Genomic DNA, 24,242 nt, shown 5'->3' with positions numbered 1-24,242 from the left:
CAGTAATAGTTCTCCCAGCTGCTGGGGTTTGGGTTGTTTGTATGTCTGTGGGTGAGATGAGGAAAAGACAAAAGAAACTGATGTAGGAGCTGATAAAGGGACAGGAGACACATCTTGGCCTAACACAGAGAATGTATCCCCTAAGAAAGAGAGCATTTGGGCTTACAGAGTTTTGGAAAAGAGAGCAAGAAAGCTGTCTCTTTTCATTTAACTTTCTTGTGCTCAGGCAGAGTGCACCTTATAAATTTCCCTAAAGAAATAAGGCTACGTCAGAGAACACCTAGTTCCCTCTGCTTTCCCTTTGTAATGGAAATAGCCTACAATTCTTTTACTTTTCTGTTGTTCAAATAAAAAATGGGCAACACTTTATTTAGAGTTTTGCATATAGTGCATAGTACATTTGCTATATTTCACTTTTCCTGTAGGGTGAAGGATTGATATCATAAACTTAGGACTGCTGTGAAAGTAAATCTTATTCCAGGCAGACATTTCCTGTTGAAAGATGAAACCTTACTTTACAGCAGTGCTTTTACTTAGCTGACCTGAAAATAAGTTGCTCAGAACATAGCTTAACCTTTTCTGATTAAGAAGAGGGGGAACAATACCACATACTTTCTCCTACAGAGACAAAACCCTTATATTTTTATTTAAAACTTAAAATATTCTATATATCATTTGTGATGACCAGATTAAAAAAATAAAAAAGAAAAGAAAAATTTCTGTATCCTCTGATTAAAATCAGCTTTTTCAGAATGCTGACACTTGAAATGAGACATAGTACTTGTAAATGGTTATTTTTTGTTCACCATCATAATAATCTAAGTGTTTTGAGGATTTTAAAATTTATTCTTATGAATCTGAAAATTACTTGGGGAAATCGGAAAGGATAGGATTTAATTTTAAACTTAGAGGTGGTCTTAGGCTGCAGTTTGTATCAATTTTATTGCAAGATTTACTTCTAGATTATATCTGCAGACTATTGCTCAGATGAAATAAGGAAGAATAATCTCATATTTGGTTTTTCTCTCTTTCCCTGCCATTCAGCACAGAAGGCTCAATGTGAATATTTTATTTTATGGCAGTGCTATTCTGTTTAATATGAAAAGGAAAGCTATTTAAAAAACAGGTATTTTTTCCAGGACAGTGAAAAGAAAGTTATTAGCTGTTGATTTAAGGACAATTCAAATCCTGAAAAATTTTGGCTGAAACCTCTTGGGAATTCAAACCAACCAGCTTGGCTTACATGGAATTCCTGGAAAGGTTCTCTGGAAAGAAAATGATGTTGGGATATTCATGGGATTTGGGTTTTTTTAAGAAAGCCAGCATTTCATGTAGAAAGAAGACACAGAGTGCTAATACTCTTCTATGTGAAACTCCTAGGTTTATTCATAAATAATGTGAAATATCATAAATGCTTTGCAAAGCTAGTCCTTAGTGGTAACTCTGTGCAACTTCATAACCTATTCTGGAGCATGCATGTTAGCTGTGAATTAGAAGAGAAACGGTAATATGAGTGGGAATATAATGTTCAAACAACTTACCGTAATTCCATGGGGTTTTTTTAAGACCTGCATGATAATGGGTCACAATCAAAAGCAATATGAGCTCTGTCTCCAGAAATGATGGATAGATTTCTTCAGAGACCTCTTCAGTTCAGAAACTGTGCTGATTTTATAGGAAATAAGAAGTACACAGTGATTTAAACCACTAATATATTTATACGTGTATATGACAGTCATGGGAACTGGTTAATTGGTTAATCAGGGATCATACTCAGACATGAAAACAGTGTATTCTTTCTGTAAGACTTCAGCAAATACAATGAAGTTTTCCATACTGTCTGTCTGGTAAGAAAGAATATGAAAGCAAAATTATTTCACTGGCTTACATCCTACATATGGACAATTTCTTTGTAATCCTTCTTGAGAAATGACATGGGCCCAGACTATTTATTTCATCGTAGATGAACCTGAAAGTGCAGTCTGTAGAGGCATAATCCTCTGAAGTCTGTTCTCTCACACTTTGAATGAAAACACTGAGATTCCATGAATCCTGAGAAGCATAAATAGGAATAAAGTAAAATACACTTAAGTTCCTTTTTGTCTATGGGAAATTTTGCACAACAGAGAACATAACTCAAAAGATATCCTGAAAAAATGAATGGCATTTATGTATGATTTCCAATATTTTCTACAAATAAGTCATATTGGTAAAAAGTCTCAGACAATGCCTGTAGCATTTTTGATTGAAGATACATTTCAGATTTGTTTAATTTGAATTATACTAAAATCTTACTCAGACATTATATCTTATTAAGATAACTGAAATTGAAATGTAATCACTGTGAAACTTGGAAGCAGAAAATATACTAAGACTACATGATTGCAACTCTGATAATGTATTATTTTAAGTTTCTTGTATATAGATTTATATCATAGCATCTCAGAAATGTGTCCTGCAAATGTTTAAGACACTGAGATTACTGTAATTTTAGGAACTTCACATCAGAAGGGTCCTTCAGAATTAATTAATGAAATTTGTCATAATTACGTGGATAAACACTTCAAAACTACTTTGTGAGACTGGCAAAAAAAGTCTTCCCCTCTATCACTGCTTATTAGACATGCCAAAATATTAGCATGACACTTGAACAGTCCTGCAATCTGCTTGGTCAAATTGCTGATATATAAAGGAAATAACCTGAGGGGGATTTTATGAAAGCAAATGGAATGACAAGTGTTCCCATGTGTTTATTTGATTTACTTTTAATTACTTAGCACATAAATCATTCAGACGCAGCTGCTCAGATTTAATATTGAGCAACAGTAGCAGCGTTACAGGGTTTTTTTTTGTGGGTTTTTTTTTTTTCACTTGAGTAAATGTTGCTGAACACATTCTGAGTTTAAATTCCTTCTTCACTTAGTGATTGTTCAGCAATACTTCAAAATATAAATACAAATTAGACTACCTAGTACTATTTAGCCTACATAGTCATGATTTAAAATGTAAGCATATTTCAAAGGGTAACCTGGTACAAAAATGAAAACTTTATATTTTTGAGCTTGTTTTAATTTTGGTTTATCTTCTGTACGTAAAAGGAGTGTTTTAAGAAATTTCTTACCACTTCTCAAAAGGTTAATCTCCTTTCCTGCTTTCCCTTCCCTTTTCTTTTCCCTAACCCTTTCCCTTACCTTTTGCCTTTCACTTCCTCCTTATGCTTATCCCTGTAATTTTGGTTAGTTGTTTCATGTGGTGGGTTGACCCTGGCTGGATGCCAGGTGCCTACCAAATCCACTCTATCACTCCTCTAAACCGGTGGATTCTGCTTTTTTAGATAGAGCAGATCCATGCTTTAAATAGAAAGTCAGTAATTTTTACAGTTTATCAAACAGTATCCACAGTCAAACTTGTAATTTTGTGACATTTTCTTGATGTGTCGTGACATATCTGTCAGAGAGGCAGGATAGAGAAGCAGTATGTGTGGAAATGGGTCTCAATCATACAATGAAAATGTACAAATTAAATTTTCATCATGTTTTCTAACACTGCAAAAGGTCACAGCGCAGAACAGTTTTCTAAAAGCCTTTCTTGCCTCCTGAAAACGTTACCGTGCCTTGGACAAATCCATTCAGTTGTATTTAAATCATTAAGCACAAACTAGGGAAGAGCCCTAGTTTCAGAGTCATGGAACAGCAGTTCCTTGCATCACATTGCTTTAGGATTGAAATCCTCTATTCCACATTTGTCTTGAAGGCAGCTGGCTGGAAGGGTCCAAAGTGAAGCCAAGGAGTGAACTAAATTTATGTGGACAATCAGAAGCTCAATACCAAAATGAGACTTCTCATCCTCTTTTATGGATAAAAGATAACGATTTGTTAAGCAGTAGAGGTATGCATTTGATTCGTAGGCAAAGATGCCAAAAGAGACTGGGATGAAGAAAATGCATTGCTGTAATACGAAGTGACCTGTCTGGCATGATGTACCGTCCCAGGTGTCCAAGGAGAAGGTGAATCCTGCTATATGTATAATTTACACCCCCTAAAAAGTGGAGCTTCAGTTTAACTGTCTCTGGGTGTTGTACTATTTTTAACTTAAATGAAATTAGTCCATCTGCTGGTTTTACTAGGATTTTTAAAGGAGCCTTTCTTAAAAAAAAAAAAAAGGAAAAGAAAGAAACACTGTTTTTTATTATGGGCATTCATTCAGACTTAATTTTTTCTGATTTACAAATAAAACTAATTACATACCTTTTCCATATACAAAAGAAACATATGTATTTTATTATATTTTCATATGGATGAGATATTGTTTCTTCACAGTATACTAAGGAGTGAAAAAAGAGAGAGAGGATGCTATTTAGTGACACAGCTATCTTTATGAATCCCTATTTATTAGTTTCATTTCCTTCTTTTCTCTAGGGAATCTTGAAGGTGGCCAGGGTCATCGCGGCAGACTAAAAACTGATTTGAAGCCTCAGAGGAGGTAATAATACTTTCTCATTCCTCCCTTGTTTAATCTCGACAAACTAGCTGTAACTCTCTGCACATTAGTAACATGCAATCTGGTATGGTATGACAAACTAGGCTTACAATATGTCCTTAAACTTCATTGAGAGTCTTCCATTCCCATATGATTAGAAAGATTTTTTTTTTTTTTTTTTTTTTTTTTGGATCTGAGCTGCAGTAAAATCTGGGTCATTGGGTTAATGGACAATAAGAAACAATTAAACTGTAAATCCATTAAGTAATGGTAATGATGTGAAATAGATTTTGAAGTTTGTAAAGATTTTAAAGAATGCTGTTTTCCATTTTAGTCTCTTGTTAAGGTAGAATATACAGCATATTTACTTGTTCCACTTTAGGAGACATTTTAACTCCTTAAACAACCAGCAGCACTTTCATTTGCTCATGTTATGTATTTCCTTCTTAGCTGACTGTGTAAATCCTTTAGCTGCATGGTATTTGTGAACATAAGCAGTAAACCTCCCTCTGAAAGCAAGCAACCAATTTTATGAGTATTGAATGGGTAACCAAAACAATAATGTTTCTCTTCCAATTCACAAGATTCAACAGTGGTTTTGCACTCAAGACATTTTAATCATATTACTATCATACTGTGCCCTTCATCTAGAACTAAATACCGGCCAAAATTTACTTGAAAATGAGCCTAGGTTTTGCTCAAATAGGCTAATGAACCTTTGTGAACTTTCAAGACTGGGCTGAATTTCAACTTTGTAACAGTACTTGAAGCCAGGTGAGTTTTACTGTAAATATTTCCACTGTGGTTCCAGCAGCAATCTGATCTTGTTTAACTAGTTTAACTAAATGCTTGTGTAACATTAAGGCATATTGTATAACATTTAAATTAAAATGTTTTTATTTAAAAAATTGAAAAGTAAAAGCAGTGATAATATGCCACTGTTGAAACTGCGCTAAATTACTAAATGTGCAGACTGAGATAGTGTTAAATATTCTGTTTCTTCATCTATACGTATTCACTTGTAGATACCAGTAGGAAGCAAATGCACTAAAAATGTAAAGAACTCATCAAATTTAGTAACATAGTAACAAAATTTAGATTAGATATTAGGGTGAACTTCTTAACTGTGCAGGTAGTGAGGCACTGGCACAGGTTGCCCAGAGAAGTTGTGGCTGCCCCATCCATGGCAGTGTTCAAGGCCAGGCTGGATGGAGCTTAGAGCAACTTGGTCTGCTGCAAGGTGTGGCAGGGGGCTGGAACTGGTTGAGCTTTAAGGTCCTTTCCAATCCAGACCATTCTATGCTACGATTCTATGGAAAATACTGAATGCATTGTATATATATAGCTATTTGCAAAATCTAAGGTAGAATGATTGTTACTAGTTACACCTTCTCAATCGAGTATGGCTAATCTCTGTGGCTGTAAAGCCCTTTTTAAACTTGAACTTAAGCATATCTCTTTACAAAAATGAAAGAAAGTAAATGGGGGATTCAGTGAGAGAACTGGAGGTTCAAGAGACTAAATATTACCTCACAATCAATAGTAAATTGCTTCTGGTAAATAGACAAGATGCATCCATCCATAAATACCTCTTTGCCTCTTCCCCCTACCCCAAAACTCAGTCCAAAACAATACTTGGTCTTAAAAGCAGATGGAGTTAGCATGGAGATGCTTTCAAACAGAAATGCAATTGCTTCAAGATGGACCACAGTAGCTGATAAAAATAAGTAATGAATAATAATTAGTATATGCTGTGGTCTCAACTAGCCTAAGACATAGGGATTTATTGAGACATTACCCACCATTTTTCTGAAAAGTATTTGAAATCTGTTCCAAATAGTCAAAATGTAGTAAATACACATAACCAGTTCCCTAATTTAAGGTCTGTGATGATGCATACATGCTGTGACTGAATGCAACTCAGATAAGTACACTTATACTGAGGCAGAACTAGGGTGACTAGATGAGTAGGCAGAGTAAGGCAAATACCCACCTTGAGCTTTCATGAGGTGGTGATATCGTAGTATTCTAAGGGTTAATGTTTTGTAAGCTTCTTTTAATTGGAAGGTAAAATCGTGTAAAAGTTTTCTTTTTATAGAATTAATCTGCAGATTAATGTTTCCTGTGTTTTAATGACATGTTCCCCAGCAGCAGATGAGTGGTATAAAAATGCTTAATTAGAGTCAGTCGTAGCCTGCTGGCAAACAATGACCTTACCTTCAACTCAATGTACTGGAGAAAGAACTTGAAGCCTTTTTGTTCTTTAACATAAGTTTTAAACCTAAAAGACATAAAGTGGTTTTTTTGGTGTTTTTTTTTTGTTGTTGTTGTTGTTGTGGTTTTTTGCTTTTTTTTTTTGCATGCCCAGCTGAATGTTGACTCTAACAACAATACAGTAATATCTGTTTCTTTGAGCAGTTTTCTTTATTTGCTGGTTGGAATTTACGGAGGTGTGTGTTTTCGTGTGTGTGTGTGTGTGAAAACGAAGACAGACACCAAGAGACATGGAAGTTCAGCAGATTTTCTAAGTTTTTGACTGCACTTTCTGTTTTGTTGCCTGTACCTAACATTGCCTAGTTTAGGCTGATTTTAATGTAACTATTGCACTTAAGCGAAGCCTCCACTCACCATTAACTGTTCCCTAAGGCATTTATTACTTCAGGCATGTATTCTATAAATTATACAGAGAGCATGATACTGTGTTTCAGTATATCATCTAGATCTGTACGCATTTTAATCTAGCTCTGTTGTAGAATGGAAGTAAGGTTTTATGCTGCCTTTACCTTTTGTTCTCCTGTTTCCTATGAAAGCTCCCTCTCATGCTGCAGCTCAAAAAGGAAGAAAATCTGTCTACCATTATATGCCGATACAATTAAATGCACGAGCTGGCTAGTGTTTGCATGGCTTGGCTGCAAGTCAGGAAGGTACCCATAAAAAAATTAAAAAAAAAAAAAAAAATAAAAACTGTGTGTGTATGCATTCATGTCTGCATATGTATAAAATATAACTGAGACATGCAATTATTTTTCTTCTGGTTATAAAATGGATTCCACTCTCTTATCACTGCCAAAAAAAAAAGTAAAATAAACCAAGTGTTTCTTTCAATACATCTCGCAGTCTTTATCAGCTCAATAAACATACAGTGGAAAACAGAAGAGAAACTATTGGTGTTCTTTAGCAGAGAGAGTGAAACAAAACCAGACATTCTGAGAGTTTATGAGAGCATGTAAAAAGATCATTTCCTGAAAAAGTCCCTAGCTATAACTGGGAGATCAAAATGTCCTGATTGGGAGATTGTGTTAGTCACAAAATATGATATACACATTGCATTTTGGAACTATCATCTACTTAACACTTACTGTTGTTGGACTGGAAAGAAATAACACATGTGTTGCTACCTTATTGAGTGTAGCGGTAATAATGAAAAGCATCAAGGAGGTGGAGGGGAAAAGAAAGTAGATGGTAGAAGGAGCCAGCATTGTGCTGAGGGGACACACTGCAGTGTGAGTGAAATTCCCTTCCAGTAACCTCTGGATTGACTTAGCCCCACTGCCTAGGAACTTCTGGCTCACTGACAGCAAAGTAAGCCATGCAACATTTTACTTACATAAAGAATAAAACCAGCTCAGCCCCTGTCAGTACATACTGTTTTGCTCTACTGCCCTGATGCATCAGATGCATTTATTTTCCAGTTGCTAAACTTGGAAACAAGGTCTGGTACAGCTCCCAGGTTGTCCATCATGTCTATCAGAACTATCTTGCAGATTAATGCTAAAGACGCAGTTACGTATTTCAGTGTGTATATGATCAGCCCAGGTATAATACCATCTCCTCAGCACACATGAAAATACTATAATAATATAATAATGTGTAGGACAGGTTGAAAATCATGTATTAGAGCTGGATTTTCTTTATTTTTTCTTTTTTCTTTTTTTTAATGTAAAGCTGTGCATTTCATGTTTTACTTGGAAATTCAATTATCTATCAAAAGAAACCCAGAGGTACACCAGTGAAAAATCTGTCTGGAAGTGTGGATAAGATGTGACTAGTGAAAACTACATCGGATGTTTCATACACCCCTATTTCCCTGAGGGCCAGGGCCCAGCCATATCTCATGAAGCACCAGGTGGTGAAACAAGAAGGGATTGTAAGGCATCAAAAGAGAGGTTGCTTGATCAAGGACCCTAATCTAGAGAGGAAATGTTGTTAAGGCATCTGTACAAAAACTGCAGTAGTATTTTTTTCTATTCAAAATTTTTTTTTTAATTTTATGCTTTTAATTTTTAATGAAATCAAAAGTTTGGCTAAGAAATTGGATGGAAACATCTTGCTTTTATAAAAGAATTCTCAGAAAAAAAGTATTTCCTGTCATAATAGTAGCCAACAAAGCAGAGCTTAATTTGTGTAACAGTTTTAACTGGAAATACTGTTATTTCTGCTCTGGTGCATATGAATGTGGTGGATTCCTACTGTGAGGAAGAGAGAAACTAGAGGGAATGTAGGATCTGCCACACTAAATCAGACCAAAAGTCTGTCATCTACAACTGCTGGTGTTTGGTGGTAGTCCACAAAGAAGTGTATAATACTAAGTAAGTGAAAGCATTATGAGCTACATCAACTGCGATGCTGATAAAATTTAAGCGTTTTTAACTTTAATTTTAACTCTATATTTTTGAAGCTTATTGCATAACTTTTTATTTTCAGGTTTTGTCTCCACAGCTTCCTGTGGCACTAGTGTCTAAAACTGCATCTCACTGATGGAAATATTTTTTAATTCGTTTTTCCTTATTTTTTTTTTATTGCAGTTTTTGCCCCAAATTTATCACACTTGTATTGTTGCTGTTTGATATCATCCGTCACTGTTTTATGTAACAGTTTCCCAGGGGCCCTGTTTACCTTAGATGTTTTTTCCTATACCTTTCTCTGCATCTGTTTGCAAGCAAGGTGATAAAATCTTTCCTTCTGGATGAAGAGGATAAGGGAGAGAGTGAGAGGGTGAGAAGAGAATGCAACTCTAAGGCTAAATGCACTCTGTTCCTTTGGGATATAAAGGGCAACTTTTAAGATTGCCAGCACTAAAGGAAGCAGTGACTGGCTGGCAAAGGCTGTGTCAGTCTTCCTCAGCCAACCATAGTCCCATCTTGTTCTGCCTTCAGGCTGGGTTTGGCTTCCTGTTTTGGAAGACAGATGTGTGCTATATTACAGGAGTCTTGAAAATTATTTTGTCAGAGATGCATGCATACATACTGCTTTTTTGCTTGCAGTTTTAAGAGGACAATAGAAGTGCTGATGTTTTACAATCATAGAATTCTTTAGAGAATCATTTAGGTTGGAAGGACCTTTTAAGATTATCAAGTTCAACTGCTAAATCCTTTTTACCATTTTAACTGTTTAATTCTTGCATAATCTCAATCTTACTTTTAAGAAGGACCTCAGGATTTAGAAGCAGGACACAGGTTACAAAGATTTGTTTTAATGTAAAAACCACACTGAGAAATGTTCTTAGTGATGTATTTCTCACTCACAGTTACTCGAAGTGCCATTCTAAATATCAGAGTATATGCGTTCAGCACTGTACATTTTCACTTTCATGCCTTGTTTCCATTAATTCAACTGAGATGCTCATTAATCTGGTATTCCTATAATCAGTATACTTTGAAAGAGACCAGATTTCCACCAGAAATCCTAACATATATGTAATTTTCCCAGTTAGGGAAAGAAAAAAATTAAAACAAAACCAAATGCTTTGGTGTCTGTAGCTCAACCACCCATCTATAAAACAAGATTTTGTGTAGTTGACACAAATGAAAAACATTTTCACTAATCCATTTAAAAAAATATGGATTTTTAATCAACATCCTTTTGATTCAGATCCATGACTTCATGGCTTTCTCGAAATGTTAGTTCTAAGGAAGACAGTGTATCTTTGTGCTAACGAGTGGCTGCAGACTACTTCAGAGATGATTTGTCTTCATCACAGAAATGTCCACCTCTGCTTGCAGCATAGTATCTGCTGTGGGAGATGGATAGCAAAACCAACTTAATACTGGATCTTCTGCTCCTATCTTGTTTCAGAGTCTCTTCACTGTAGAAGGTAGAGAATAAGAGTTAGGCTTGTGGGGCTCTGGGAAGATATTACAGATACACTCTTCACTCTAGTTATCCTTCAGTTCCCATACTACTCCATCTCTGATAGCACCTGTGGGACCCTAGAGTCAGGGTTGCTGTGGGAACTACATTGTCACAGAGCACCTGCGGATTTGCTCCTGAGCGTAAACTGCTCTCCAAGTCCTGGTGTAATGTCTACCCAAGTCCTGGGTACTGGTAGTGGTTTGCTCCAGTTTACTACCAGAGTGTCAGATGAAGTCAGTGAAGCTGAGTTTTGATGTGCTGCTTTGTGAGTAATTCTGTAAAAGCTTTGCAATGGTTTAAGTATTGTAAGGATTTTTTAAGCTGCATAATATGGGATTTTATAATACAGGGCAGTCTTCACATCTCTGTATGGCATATCATTTACTATACTGCATAAAAATGCTAGTAGTTTATAAAAGAATTCCCATTTTCCATAGACCCTGGTCCATAAACTTGCAAGGTGGCTTTTTGGTAAGGGAAGGGTGCCCTTGGCTCAGCTGATGTACTGTGATAGTGTTGGTGTCCGATGCTTTTGGCTTTGTTTGGTTGAGACCATATTTAGAATTACAGTCTCTGGGGGAGAGGGAAACAGCTCCATATGGAATCATAGAATCATTTAGGTTGGAAAAGATCTTTAAGATCATTGAGACCAAGCATTAACCTGGCACTGCCAAGTCTACCACTAAATCATGTCCCTAAGTGCCACACTTTAAAATACTTCCAGGCCTATTTTGATTCCTCCACTTCCCTGGACAACCTATTAAGGGAAAGGAGAGAGTCAGGTATTGCATGAAAAATACTTCTAGTGGAACACAGACCCTCTGACTGAAGATAATACCCGTTTGTGTCAATGTGTATTTCACACGCTACATTGTGCCCATGCACAACACTTATAATTACTCTTAAGTAAGAGTAATTGTAAATTACTCTCAAGCAAAGTGGCCACATCTTTGCTCAACCCACACAATGAAGAAGAAAGTTAAAGGCAAGTTGTAGCTTTCTCTATACTCTGTCCCTTAATCCTGAGGACTGTTTGCCAACTTAGCATCTGTTTTGTCTGTAGCTGTACATTTAAGGGCCTTCAGCATGGATGATAAGGGGCTTGTAGGAATTGTTGCATGCTGGAACACATAGGGGGCCTTCAATATTGAGGTACTTTAGAAAGAATAATATTGTGATACTTTGAAAAATAGCCAGTAGTTTCTGCAAATATTGAATTCCTTTATGTTTTCAAATGTCAAAAGGAATTTTTAAAATATATCATGATAACCAATATTTTTGTAATGGTTTTCCAAATAATTATGCATTTCATTATTTTCAAATTGAGGGGTTTTGTAAAACAAGCCTTAAATTTATTGAACCTTATTATTTGATCTGCTTTCTTCTGTTGTTTTTCACAGTGTAGCACACTGACAATTAACATTTGGCACCTGCACAGTGCATATGCCCAGATGATTATACCTTTGATATCATATAGATAGGTAATTTTAAAGAAAGATAGTGTTCATATTCAAAATGTCTTCCAGGCTATATGCATTTCTAGGTAGGTAATTTCAAAAGAAAATTATGCCTTCATCGTACTAGATGGGTATTAAAATACTGTCATTCATTATCAACAAAGAATGTGTTCAGTTCTGATTCTTTTTCGAAGAAGATCTTTTAAAAAGGAAAATATTTGAGATGGAGTTGTTTCTTTTCTGGTTGGAAACTTCTCATTCTTTATTAAGTGATTGGAAACTAAGGACTATTATTATTATTGCTTTTATTTTTTTCCTTGTGATGACTGGGAGTCAGGAACCTCATTTACAGTGATGTGAGTGTTGAAGTTGCAAGTGGTGTTTATGGTCAGAGCTTCTTTCATTTGAGCCCTCCAACCTGAAGGGGCAACCAGTCTGGTTGGCTGACATAATGAAAACTGAGCATCATCAGAATTAGTAAAATTTCTCTACAGTCAGCCAAGTGGATGTATATTTCCACTTCCTACACACCCCAAATTTCCCTTTCTTTTTCTGGGACATCAGAAACCAGCCTGTCAGCATCACAGCAGAGCCATGTCTGCACATAAAACCTATTCAAATTAATAATAAAACACACCTCAGTTGAGGTTTTCTCCCTAGTACAGCATTTTCTAGCACAGTGTTTTCTCTTTAGCGGCTCATTTGACACTGGATGCCTGACCTCTGCTACCATAATAGCTGTTAATGGAAACTTCACCTCATGCAATGATAAAATGGATTTTTGGCAGCTGTGAGAGATTATGAAGAGTAAGAACAATCTTAGCTGGAATCAGAAGAAAAGAAAGCATCTGTACCTTGAGAAACACTCAGCTGGTTTTCATTACACACCAAGCCTATATTTATTACAAAGACTAGCCAAGAGACAGAAATTGATAGGTCTCTGCACTCGGACCAAGGAGGCTAGTGTCGGCTTGATAAATTCTTCCTTTCTTCTTGGTTGTATGAGCACAAGTGACCAGAGCTGTTCAAAACCACCGGTGGTCTGTCCCACAGACCATCTTCTATTATTTTTTATCATGTTTTTCCTTCAGTGTTGCTCTCTTGTTTCTAGCTGTCTTTCCCTTCTAAAATGGAAAGCAAAGGAGGTGAGACAAAACAAGGGGAAAAAAATTTCTTTTTAGAGCAATTTTAGTACATCAGGCATCAAATACATTAATAATTTCTTTAAAGTCTCTATCACTAGAAAGCTTTCTGCTAAGTATATGTAAGTGGTGAGTAGCATCCAGAGAAGGGCAATGAAGCTGGTAAAAGGCCTGGAGCACAAGTTTTATGAGGAACAGCTGAGGGAATTGGGGGTATTTAGTCTGAGGAAGAGAAGGCTTAGGGGGGACTTTATCACTATAACTACCTGAGAGAAGATTGTAGTGAGGTGGGGGTGAGTCTCTTCTCCCAAATAACAAGTGATAGGACAAGAGATAATGCCCTCAAGCTGCTCCAGGGGAGGTTTAGATTGGATATTAGAAACAATTCCTTCACAGAGAGGATGATCAGGCATTGAAGAGGTTTTCCAGGGCATTGGTGGAATCACCGTCCCTGGAAGTGTTAAAAAACTATGTAGACGAAGCCCTTAGTGACACGGTTTAGTGGTGGACTTGGCAGTCCTGCGGTAATGCATGATGATCTTAAAGGTCTTTTCCAACCTACTTGATTCTATGATCTCAGGCCACAGAGAAGAACAATTAAAATTCAGAGTTTGAAAACTCAGTCATTAAAAGTGAAAAATGGAAAGCCTCTGTTGAAAAGAGCTTTTGGTTAAAAAAAAAAAAAAAAAAAAAAAAAAAAAAAGAGGAAAAATGTCAATGGGAATTGGAAAATAAGTTATTTTGTTTCTGTCTTCTTTCCAAGCCTGGAAAACACCAGAGATCGAGCTGAGCTGTCACTAAGGATTAGGAGACAACAGCTACCAACCACAAACTGTTTGGATGTGTCACTTAAGGCACTGTAAAGGGAGCCAAGTGAGTCAAGTAAACAGAATGCTGTGGCAGAAAACTTTGATTTAGTTATAACTGAGTAAACATGTGTATATACTGCTGTAAACAAGTGAGGAGTTTGGCCATAGGTCCTTTACATGTGAAGTGAAAATTAAATTATACAAGACAGATGGGAAGACCCTTCAGAATCCCTTTTTTCCCCTGAAATTAACTTGTAAATTAAAAGGGTGGAAGACAGGAGCTGTCTTTTTAGCCCTTCCATAAACGATGGGAGAGTGTTTTAGAGGCTTCCACTGTACTTGTCTGGGCTGTCGCAGCTGCTGCTGGAGAGGCTTCTTCCTTTCAGAGTGGGAGACATTGTAGTAGACAAAGTGTTCTTTACAGTATCCTATAAAGAAAGCATGGCATGAAACATGCCTACCACCAGGGCAACTCTTTTTTTTTGACAGTCTGCTGAGTTGTTTGAACTGTATGCTCTAGTATGGTGGCATATAAATAGCTTAGAAATCAGTATTTCTGTTATTGCTGGAGGTGCCAAAATTCAATTCAAAATATCAGTCATGGTTTAAAACCAGCATGCTCTTCAAGTGCCAAATGATGGTAAGTTAGATATGGAACCTCATCCCTAGGAAACAATTCAGTGTATGTAAGCAGGATATAAAGTTGTGGCGGCTGAAACAGAATTTTCTTTTCTAGAGCTGCAGTTGGGTTCCGTCTCCTCTCTAGGCATATTTCTGTATAAGGAGTATTAACTCCTAAGCTGAATTAATTCCACTAGTTTTCTACCTGCTTAACGCCATCACCAGCTACCAAAGTTGAAAAATTTAGCCTTGCACTAGTATATAGGAATTTAAACCTGAAAACTTTACTTGATGAATGGATCCATGCTAAAAAACATTGCAGATCACCAAACCTGACTATTTCTGTCATGCTCTGCAAAAGTTTTTGCGTAACATGAGTATTGAGTAGTAAAAGACAACTCCAAACAGGCAGTTTTCAAATCAGTGTGATGGTTTTCTTTTACAATTTCTTTGACACCTTAGCAAGAAGTCGTTACTATAAATGATAAACAATTTAGACACAGATCTGCAAAAGCACCCAATTCCTATTAAGATGTCTTACTCCCTCTGATCCGTCTTTGAGGATCTGGACCCTTGGCTCCTGAGGTTTTCTGGCGAATGCCTCATCAGACTTTTCAGACAGAGATATATGGAGGAAGTTACATCTACTGGAACTGGAGCTACTTCAGAGAAGTAGCTGTACAAGGGATGACTGTTGGCACTGTGTTGAAAACCTTTAAAATGAAGGAAATTCTTCACAGACTTCAAAGATATGTGGTTTTCAAATGGGACTCCATTTTGTTGTTTTGCACCCTTCTAAATTGTGATTGAAATCTGAAGGGAGTACTTTTGTTTTCCGGTCTATGAAAGCAGTTGGTGTATTTTTAGAATGCAAGATAAAAAGCTTTCCTGGGGTTTTTAAACAAGTATATCCTGCTGGATCAGCTGTGGAGTAAAGCTATTGCACTGCAATTGGACTGAAATAATTTCTGGAATAGTCATTATTCCATTAGTAAAAAGAACCTTAGGTTTTTATGTCAAGGTGTCTCTCCTTTCTGTAAATTCTACTGGAAAACTTTGTTAGGCAGTTATTTGTATACCACAGTGTAAGGAATGATGTAGTGTGAGGTTGTAGTTTATGAAAAAATTATCAGCTTACTAAGCCCTCAACTGTAAGGGTGTAAATGAGATTTAAGAGCTATAGCTGCTTCATAACAATGAATCTTACTCTACAAGTAGAGCGCCATAGTACTGCTTTAGTTTGTGGTACATTTGACATAGTTTTACCCACCTAAATTGTGATATTTTGTTTAAGGTATTTATCAAAGCCTTCTCTTTTACTAAAGGTGAGATACAGGCACCTTTTAGAGGCTCTATTGCCTTTGCACAAAAAACATCCTAAAAAAAGGGTGAACTTCCACTGGAGATTCCTTTTCCCAACCTGCTTTCCCCCCAACCTTCCCTGAAAAAGTCTAGACCTAGAAGTGGTCAGAAAGACAAACGCATCCTTAAACACAGAGTTAGGAGGACTCATTTCTATGCTTTCTCATGTGTACAAGAATGAATGGCATAAAGTAAAAAAAATCCTAATCTGTTTGCATGATGAATTCTTTATCTCTGGATAAATCTTTATGAACCTTTCATATATGCCCAAGCATCCCTGATGGCCTATGGGCCTAATTGACAGGGTGTGAGACCAGACATAATGAAAGGCACAAAGTGATACATTATTTGTTGGTTTTGGCCGCTAGTGATGAAAATCTTCCTGAGCAGGTCTGTGTCATGATGTGGCAACCCATGTGGCAATGTCTTGAACAGAATTTAGGAACAAGACCAAACAGTGCTGCACCACAGTTATTTCAGCATATATTGGCTTTTTCTTTCCTTCTTTCAAAAGCAGCTGCAAGCTTTTGTTCCAGCAAAGATCTGGTGAAACATAGAGACACTAAATTAAAAAAAGTAAAAATAAAACCCAACAGGATGCTTTCCAAGGAACAGAAGCAGTTGGATTATACAAATGAGAGATTCCACTAAATGAAAGTAGGAGATGTTTAAAATCAAACTTTCCATTTAGCAAGAAGAGTGTAATTGTAGACATAATAGAAAAAAATCCAGTAAGTAGCTTTGGAAATGGCTGTAAACAGCTTTTGGAAAGACAGGGTGGTGTCATTTTGGCAAGGACAATCCTATTAAGGGAATTTTTACGAAACTGTATAAATCTTCCTGCTCCTGTCCTCCCCTTTCCTGTTTACCTACAGGTCATACTGGGGCAACAAAACTTACAAGAAGAGCATCATTTTTCTTGAGCTGGAAGCTTTTATTTCGCTACAGCTGAAGCTTGTCAGTGGAACCAGAGGGTGCCAGGAAAGGTGGGAAGTCATGAAAGTCAGGGTAATTATGCTCTCAATAATTCCTTCTGTGTCTTACAAACATTAATGTGTTTGGGTACGTCACTACTAGAGCCAGTGTGGTACCTTTTGAAGCAACAGCCCTGTGCATTGTTGCGAAGAGGTTATGTCTAACCCATGGCACACAGGCTGCTTTCTTTCCTTTCCTTCATCTTTTTTTTTTTTCATTAGTGACAAGCCCAGAAAAGACCAAGGTTGTAAGTTCACATCCCGGACCTGGGTCATGATAAGACCACTGCAATACTTCATGGCACCTTTCACAATGTGCTGGATCCTTGGGGAGAAAACCTGGGCAAGAGGAGAGCTGTGGTGAGTTTGCACAAGGACCCTGATCCAAGTAAGCATTGATCTGAGAGAGCAGGGCATGTGAGCCAACTGAACAGAGTGTATTTACTCCCAGAGCCCTATCCCACCACAGGAATTCAGGAAATGAGGTGGTGGGTATAGTGCTTTATACGATAGGATGTGGCACATCAAGTGCCCTGCCAACTCAGCTATCTGGCATACTGTCTTCCTGTGTTCTGCCCTTACTTATCCATGGTCCGCATTATCATTTCTCTTTCTTTTTCATAGGCACATCTCACACTGCTGTGGGCATCTTTCTAATTCCCTGGTTTAGCAAGTCTCCTGATGTACCAAGATGACATTAATGTGTGTTACTGCCTGCAAAGTGCAGTGCAACTGAGGTGAGAATCACAGCACATGTGATTACTGATCTTGCATGCTACTGTAACAGTATGGTCAAGAAAAGTTACAGATCTCACTTTCTAGGCTGTATTATACATGAATATATAATATCAGTAAGAAACTACTGTGTTACAGTAACGAAGAACAGTGACAGAAACTGTGACATTACTTGTGAGAATATGCTTGTGCCCTTTGTCAACGCTGGTTATACAAACAGAGGAATTGGTAAAAAAAGTATCTAGATCATTTGTCTTATGTGTATATATATATATATATAGTAAATAATTGTAGCTGCAGCTTAAAGTTTACATTCTTTGAATATACAGCATGCTGCTTATTATAAATATTAGATACTAAGGAAGAGCTTTGTGCAAGTTGGAATATCACTTCTTATTTAAAGCCTTCACAACATGAAACAAGCATGCTTAACCTTATGTATGATTCCCAAGATTTTTTGCGAGTCAAATGAGTTCTTTGTGCTCAGGTTTTTAATCCATACATTTGATGTAACATAAGCCCATTATTTAATGCTAAATAGCATAAATCACTCTTAATTTTTTAGGGTAAAAGAGTTGCATTCTGAAGCAGCTGTTCAGCAATAAAATGAGCTTTAGTTGAATTTATAAAGTGGTAAGTTTTTTTCTGATAGTTGTGGTGGGGCAAAGGGCAACTAGTAATTGTTTAAAGAACTAGTTATCAATCAGTACTGACTTTGATAAGCTAGGTATCATAAGGATAAACCCCCTACAACATTTTTCCTAAGAATGCCTCTTTATTTAAACAGCAGCAGAAAGTGTATATAGAATGGAAATAAAACAAACCTAGATTAGATTACTAATTTAGTAATCTTCCTAAGTAAAAATACAGACTTAGGAAAATAGTTAAGAGAGATCATAGTAACAAATGCAAGAAATAAACAGAGCATGAATTAATAATGCAGAATTGACTGCTCACAGTTAATAAATATCTAGTTTAGGAAACAGAAAACCACACGGATTTCTGATAACTAATGTCTTTTGTAATATTGGCCAAAATTTCTGTCTGGCAAGGCTTGTCTAAAGGCAAAGTAGTCAGAGGTACATCTTGAGTGTAATTTAAATGTGCTAAGTAAAAGCATGATATCTTTTTATGAGACTTGAAATGCTTTCACAATTCAAGGGGGAGAAAATGTGTTAGGAAAATGACAGGAGCCATGAAGGCGCATCTTCAGTTGTGTAAGTAGACGTGGCTCCCTGATGCTTCAGCAGATCTGCTTTCATTCATACTTGCTGAAAATATGACCCCTGGCACTTTCAGAATTTCTTGCAGAGAGTTATTTGAGTAGAAAACGGAATTAATGATTGTGAAGTGCTTGAAGCGATTGAGGAAAAGAATTGCATTGCTAATAAATCTCACACGTAATGCAGGGTTAGAGCAGCACTGTTGTGACAGTGCTGCACATGAAGGATGATTCCTGTAACCTCAGTGGAACTGAGTTACCTCAGGGTAAAAGAAAAAAGAGATACTGATACATTATGCATTTGAATTTTATTAAGCTGTGTAAACATTAGCCCACTGGGCCATGATATACTGTTAGCTTTTGGTTTCTGTTTTCTTTCTTCTTAAATAGAACAAGAAAATCCTTCTCCAAGCTGAGTAAATAATTGCTTTGTGGAAGACAGAGGTCCTTATGGTTGCCTCCATCACATCGCTGCTCTCAAGAGAATTTCTGAGGATTAAAAACTTGTAAGCAGCTTTCAAAAATAAAAACAAATAGTGATTTGGATTAGTGTCAACCAAGTTAAAGTTTGAAGTAATATCTTTGAACTTACACTATTAGAATACATGCAAGATTGAGAAAAAAAGATCTTCCATTAAAAACAAAACCCAAACCAGCATAATAACTGTAATATGTGCATTTTTGTAAGGAATTATTTTTAATAATGGTGAGGGTCAAAATAAATTACAATATAAGCATGGAGTAGTAAAAAAGAGATTTTTTTCTAAGATCTACTAAGAAATCTGAGATTTTTTATGCACATCTACTTTCACAAAAGAACTGTACAGTATTATTTCTAGTAATGTCTTTACTCCAGTTTTTGTACTTTGGTGAACTGCTGGAGAGGGGGGCTACAGTGGGAGTGCTGCATGTGTGTGACTCTGAATACAGCCATGTTAAAAGAGTAGTATGGATTTAACTGAAAAATAAAGCTGTGCTTTGTCTAGTTTGGGGAGATAATAGTGCAATTACCTGAATCTAGCAGCTGGCAGACATTTCACATGCAAATTTGAAGAACTCTTATAGTGCTCAATGAAGATTTTGTGCTCATCAATTATCTTCAAGATACAGCTATACTGTAATTGGCAGCCTGAAAGGGAATCAGTTAGGAAGATCTTTGTGGGACAGCAAGTCTCCTTGGTGGGCAAAGTTAATGCAATGGCATAATTTCTTTGAAGAACACCATTACCAATTTGATCTCACTTTACACCATTTTTAACATAAGGAAAAAAAAGTAACACATGTGAAAAAGAATAAATTGCACATAACCACATTTCCAGCCTGAAAAATATTGTTATGATTCTGTTATGTGAAGGGCAAGCAGAATCCTATCTAATCCATAGGAGTGTGCACATAGTCCTGGATATGGCAGTTAAAGAAATAAGATCAAAAAGGGAGTGGTACATTTCCAGTAAATTTTAATTTTGTTATAGCTTATTGACTGCTGGAATTTCTCCCATGCAATTCTTCACTGAATGTAGTATTTTACAAGGAAGTTTGATTTGTCTCAGTATTAAAAGCCACTGTTTAAAACCTTCAGTAACCTGTCGTTGACCATTTCATAGCTTTGGATGATTACTTGTGACATATGTGATGAAATGAAACAAACCAGAAAAATAGTGCCAAAATGCAGCCTGTATGCAACTTCAACAAGATACATTGAAAAATAAATAGGATTTAGTATTGAAAGGCTGATGTGGGTTTAATTTGCAGTTCATGAGGACTAAGTATTTGTACAAGTCTTTTTGCTTTTATAATGAAGTATCAAATTGGCAGTATTCCAGGCCACTTTCCATAATACATGAATTTGATTATGTTGCTAAAGCACTTACTCTAATTAGCAGAAAAGAGGAGCAATAAAAGCTCTGCCTAAAAATCAGAATGGGGGTGGGATGAAGGTACTCAAAATAATGAGCTTTTTTTTGCCTTTTTATTTCGGATGATGAAAATAATGCCCATTTTCTGGAAGACCACCAGGAAATGTTGAATTACTTTCTTTTAATTCAATTCTGATATGGAAAATCAAAATTGGAGGGGGATATGTTTACTTAGAGTAAAACAAATATAACACTGATCTTTGAAAGTAAGTAGATTCAGAATTTAAGTTTGAATAGCTGCTGTTTGTTATGTTAAATTCCTAACTCAAATTAATTCAACAACATCAACTAGAAAAAGGTTTAATCACTAAACCATAATTTTACAAAGGCATATGCCTCACTAAAGTTATCAGAAAGCCACATGTAAGTAGTTATCCCAGTGGATGTGTGAAAGCTTTAGTCCTCGTGAGCAGCTAGGTAAATGCATTAGTAGTAGAGCAAATAAGAAACATTTTGCCTATAATGCGAAATGTGGTTCTGACACATTCTGGAGAACTCTAAGATGGGATTTCTTTTAATGAAAAGTTATATGTAGCTTGGATCTTTCTTATTTCTTTCCCAGGTGAAAGTCTGAGTTAGTGGCTGAAGACAAAGCAAAGTTGGCTGGCAATTCATAAGCTCACTTCACTTATTTACCAGCCAAAGCAACTGGCTGTGAGCCCCCAGGGATGTTAATTAAAAGCTAACTGACAAAGGACTTTGGAGCTCTCTAAAGAGGTGCTTGGTGTGCAGGGTGTCATTGCAGCGAGGAGCTTTCGGCACAGTGATCAGCTGGAGCAGGGGCTTGAGAGTATGTTCTAGAGAAAGCACGCTGCAACCCAAGAGCTATATCACTCTGTCCAATTTGTGGGATGCTGTGTAATTAGGTGTTTCTTTCTTGGTGAAGGTATTTTGGTACACTTACAGAGACCCTGATCTTTCCCTTAAGTTTCAGACACCTAGAACTCAGTCAAAAGTTAGAATTCTGTCAAATGTGGGTTTATATATTTATTTGATTTTTAAAGAGTGGACTCCCTGTAGGTGGCCATTTTTCATTTGAGCATGGAAGAGTATGCATCTGTGTGGAAGTGCATTCAAAAGGGAGCATAGCTCTGCAGCATGGTCGTGGTGGCATCCGCTTTGCGATGGGAAGGTTATGCTCCCATTCTAGTTCTGAAGCCTGTTTCTGAGTTTAGCATCCAGCTGGTTTTAGCTAGGATATAAAATTAGGCTTTGAGTTGATGCCAGGTAGTCCCCATCCCAGCTGTATGCTTTCCTTTTCTCAGTGATTTGCCACAATAGAGTAAATCATAAACAAGAGTACCCAGAGATGTCCTTTGGCATCCTTCATCCTTGCTTCATCCTTTCTATCCTGAATCTCCAATTGCTCTGAAACTGCAAGCTGAGACTTTCACCTTCCCAGGCCATGGCATAACACTTGTGGTATAGCAGCATCAACAAGAAATTGTATTTGTGGATTGTTGTATCCTGTCGTTATACTATGAAAAGTGTTTTTTGAGTTTCTATTGGATGTCTAGTGGATAAAGGTCAACCCAGAGTTTGGGCAGATGTCAAACTTTTAGAGTGCTTTCTGGTCAAACATGGCTGCGAGTGGTGAATTTAGACATTTTCAGTGCCAGATGGCAGCCAAATGTGTATGGGTTTGGTTTGGTTTGCATTTTAATTTCAGTGTTTGTATGCAGGTGGCCCCTTTCAGCTTTAATGACCAGTTTATTTTGATGAGCATAACTAATTCATTCAGTCCCTCTTCCCATAAAGGAGGGATGGAGCAAGATATTGTTATCTCTTACTCTGGGCTATAATTAAAAACAATAGAACTGCAGAAGAGCAGTTTTCTCTTTTGAAAATCCTTCTTTTAGAATTCTTGAGAGTTATTTTAGATATTAGGTTACTTGCACTTTGGATGCAAGGATAAAAACATTGTTTAAATCTACTGGAAATAATAAAAAGATACAGCTATCCAAAATTACTAAAAATATTTAGAAGTTCTGAAAAAAAAAAATGTATTTCCTGTTTTCATATTTTTTTTTTCTCCTTCTCACTTACTGAAAAATAAGATGTGGGAAAATTAATGCATTCCCTTTAAGCATAGATGATTTCTTCAAGCTTCAAAATAGCTAAAATAGGTGTTTCAGGAATGGACTTTGGTTCTGCATCAGATAAGGATGAGCTAAAGCAAAATAAAGAGCAAAGCACATGCCAAGCTGATTTTTTCCTGACTGGAAGGCAGATATGAGAAAAGAAAAAAAATCCCCAAAAAACAACCAAACAAACAAACAAAAAAAAAAACCAAACAAAAAAAACCCAAACCAGAATACAAAAAGGCAGTACCTTTTCATTGAGCAAGGAGTGAGAGCTAGGGGAAACAAAGTTTATCTTCCCATGCTATTGGGCTATCTGTCTTCATCCATCTATGACCTGTTCAGCAGGTTCAAGAGCATTTTAAAGTGGTAGAAAGTTATCAGACAAAAATTTGCTTTTTACAAGAAGGTAAAAATTGGTGAGTAGGTAAAGGAGAGAGCTTAAAGTGACTTTTCTTTTTCCTTGATTCTGATCTCAGCAGCTACCATGTCTGACTGGTCTCATGGGCTGATCAACCTAAATGCCATATATACCAGCCAACTAGTATAAATTAACTCTGCACCAAATTTTAATTAATAAAAAAACAATCTGTAGTTATAGAAAGGGTAAAATTAGAAAATGGGATGAAACCTGGAAGTACTATGGAGCTGAGAGAGAACATGGGGTCAAGTGCTGAAGACTATTACACACAAAAGGACAGTAAATCAGGGCTCGTTTTCGAATTACTGTTTTATGGAAATGTGAACTTCTGTCATTTTATGTGAAATACCAATATTTATAGACATTTACTTATATAGATAAGCTTGGTCACACATACGTATGTATTTAACATACTTGGAAATTACTCTGCAGCACAGGTCATTATGTACATGACAGTAGCAAGGAGTTTTTTGATTCCAGACTTTCCTTTCATATGCCCAGCCAGAGAGTAAGCTATCAAGCCACCAAAAGTAAAGGTTAGTGTGATTTTTCCCACATTTCACAGATTGCCTTCTGGGGACAAATCTTTTCCCCTACCATGTCCTGCTGTCTCAGTTGGTGTTTGATGCTGCCTTCCCGCACCCTCTCCATGGCCCTCTTCCCTCTTTCTGTGCTCCTGGCTTCCTCATGCCTCCAGCAGCTATCACAGCTCTCTACACTAAATTTATTAACCTGTAAGTGTCAGGAGTGAAGGGTGGAGGGAACACCGTGTGGGAGATGGGGTGGTAGGATGGAGAAGAGGGTCCTATAGAGACAGCTGAGAGGGAGGGAATCTGCCATAGTCCTTGCCTACTGTCTGGAACCAGATGCTTTCTGCATTAACTTGTACAG

At 36.8% G+C, this 24,242-nt stretch overlaps 1 long non-coding RNA gene across 1 annotated transcript in view; it reads left to right on the top strand.

The window, feature by feature from the left end:
* The window catches only part of LOC136007166 (uncharacterized), a 43,742-nt gene extending 39,264 nt beyond the window's left edge, over positions 1–4,478 (top strand). Inside the window, exon 3 of the long non-coding RNA XR_010609518.1 lies at positions 4,419–4,478. This is a non-coding gene — a long non-coding RNA (uncharacterized LOC136007166). The remainder of the gene's footprint in view (positions 1–4,418) is intronic.
* The last annotated feature ends 19,764 nt before the right edge of the window (positions 4,479–24,242 follow it).

This window comes from Lathamus discolor, chromosome 1 (genome assembly GCF_037157495.1).
Source record: "Lathamus discolor isolate bLatDis1 chromosome 1, bLatDis1.hap1, whole genome shotgun sequence".
NCBI lineage: Eukaryota > Metazoa > Chordata > Aves > Psittaciformes > Psittacidae > Lathamus > Lathamus discolor.
This window is presented reverse-complemented; position numbering and strand designations above follow the sequence as displayed.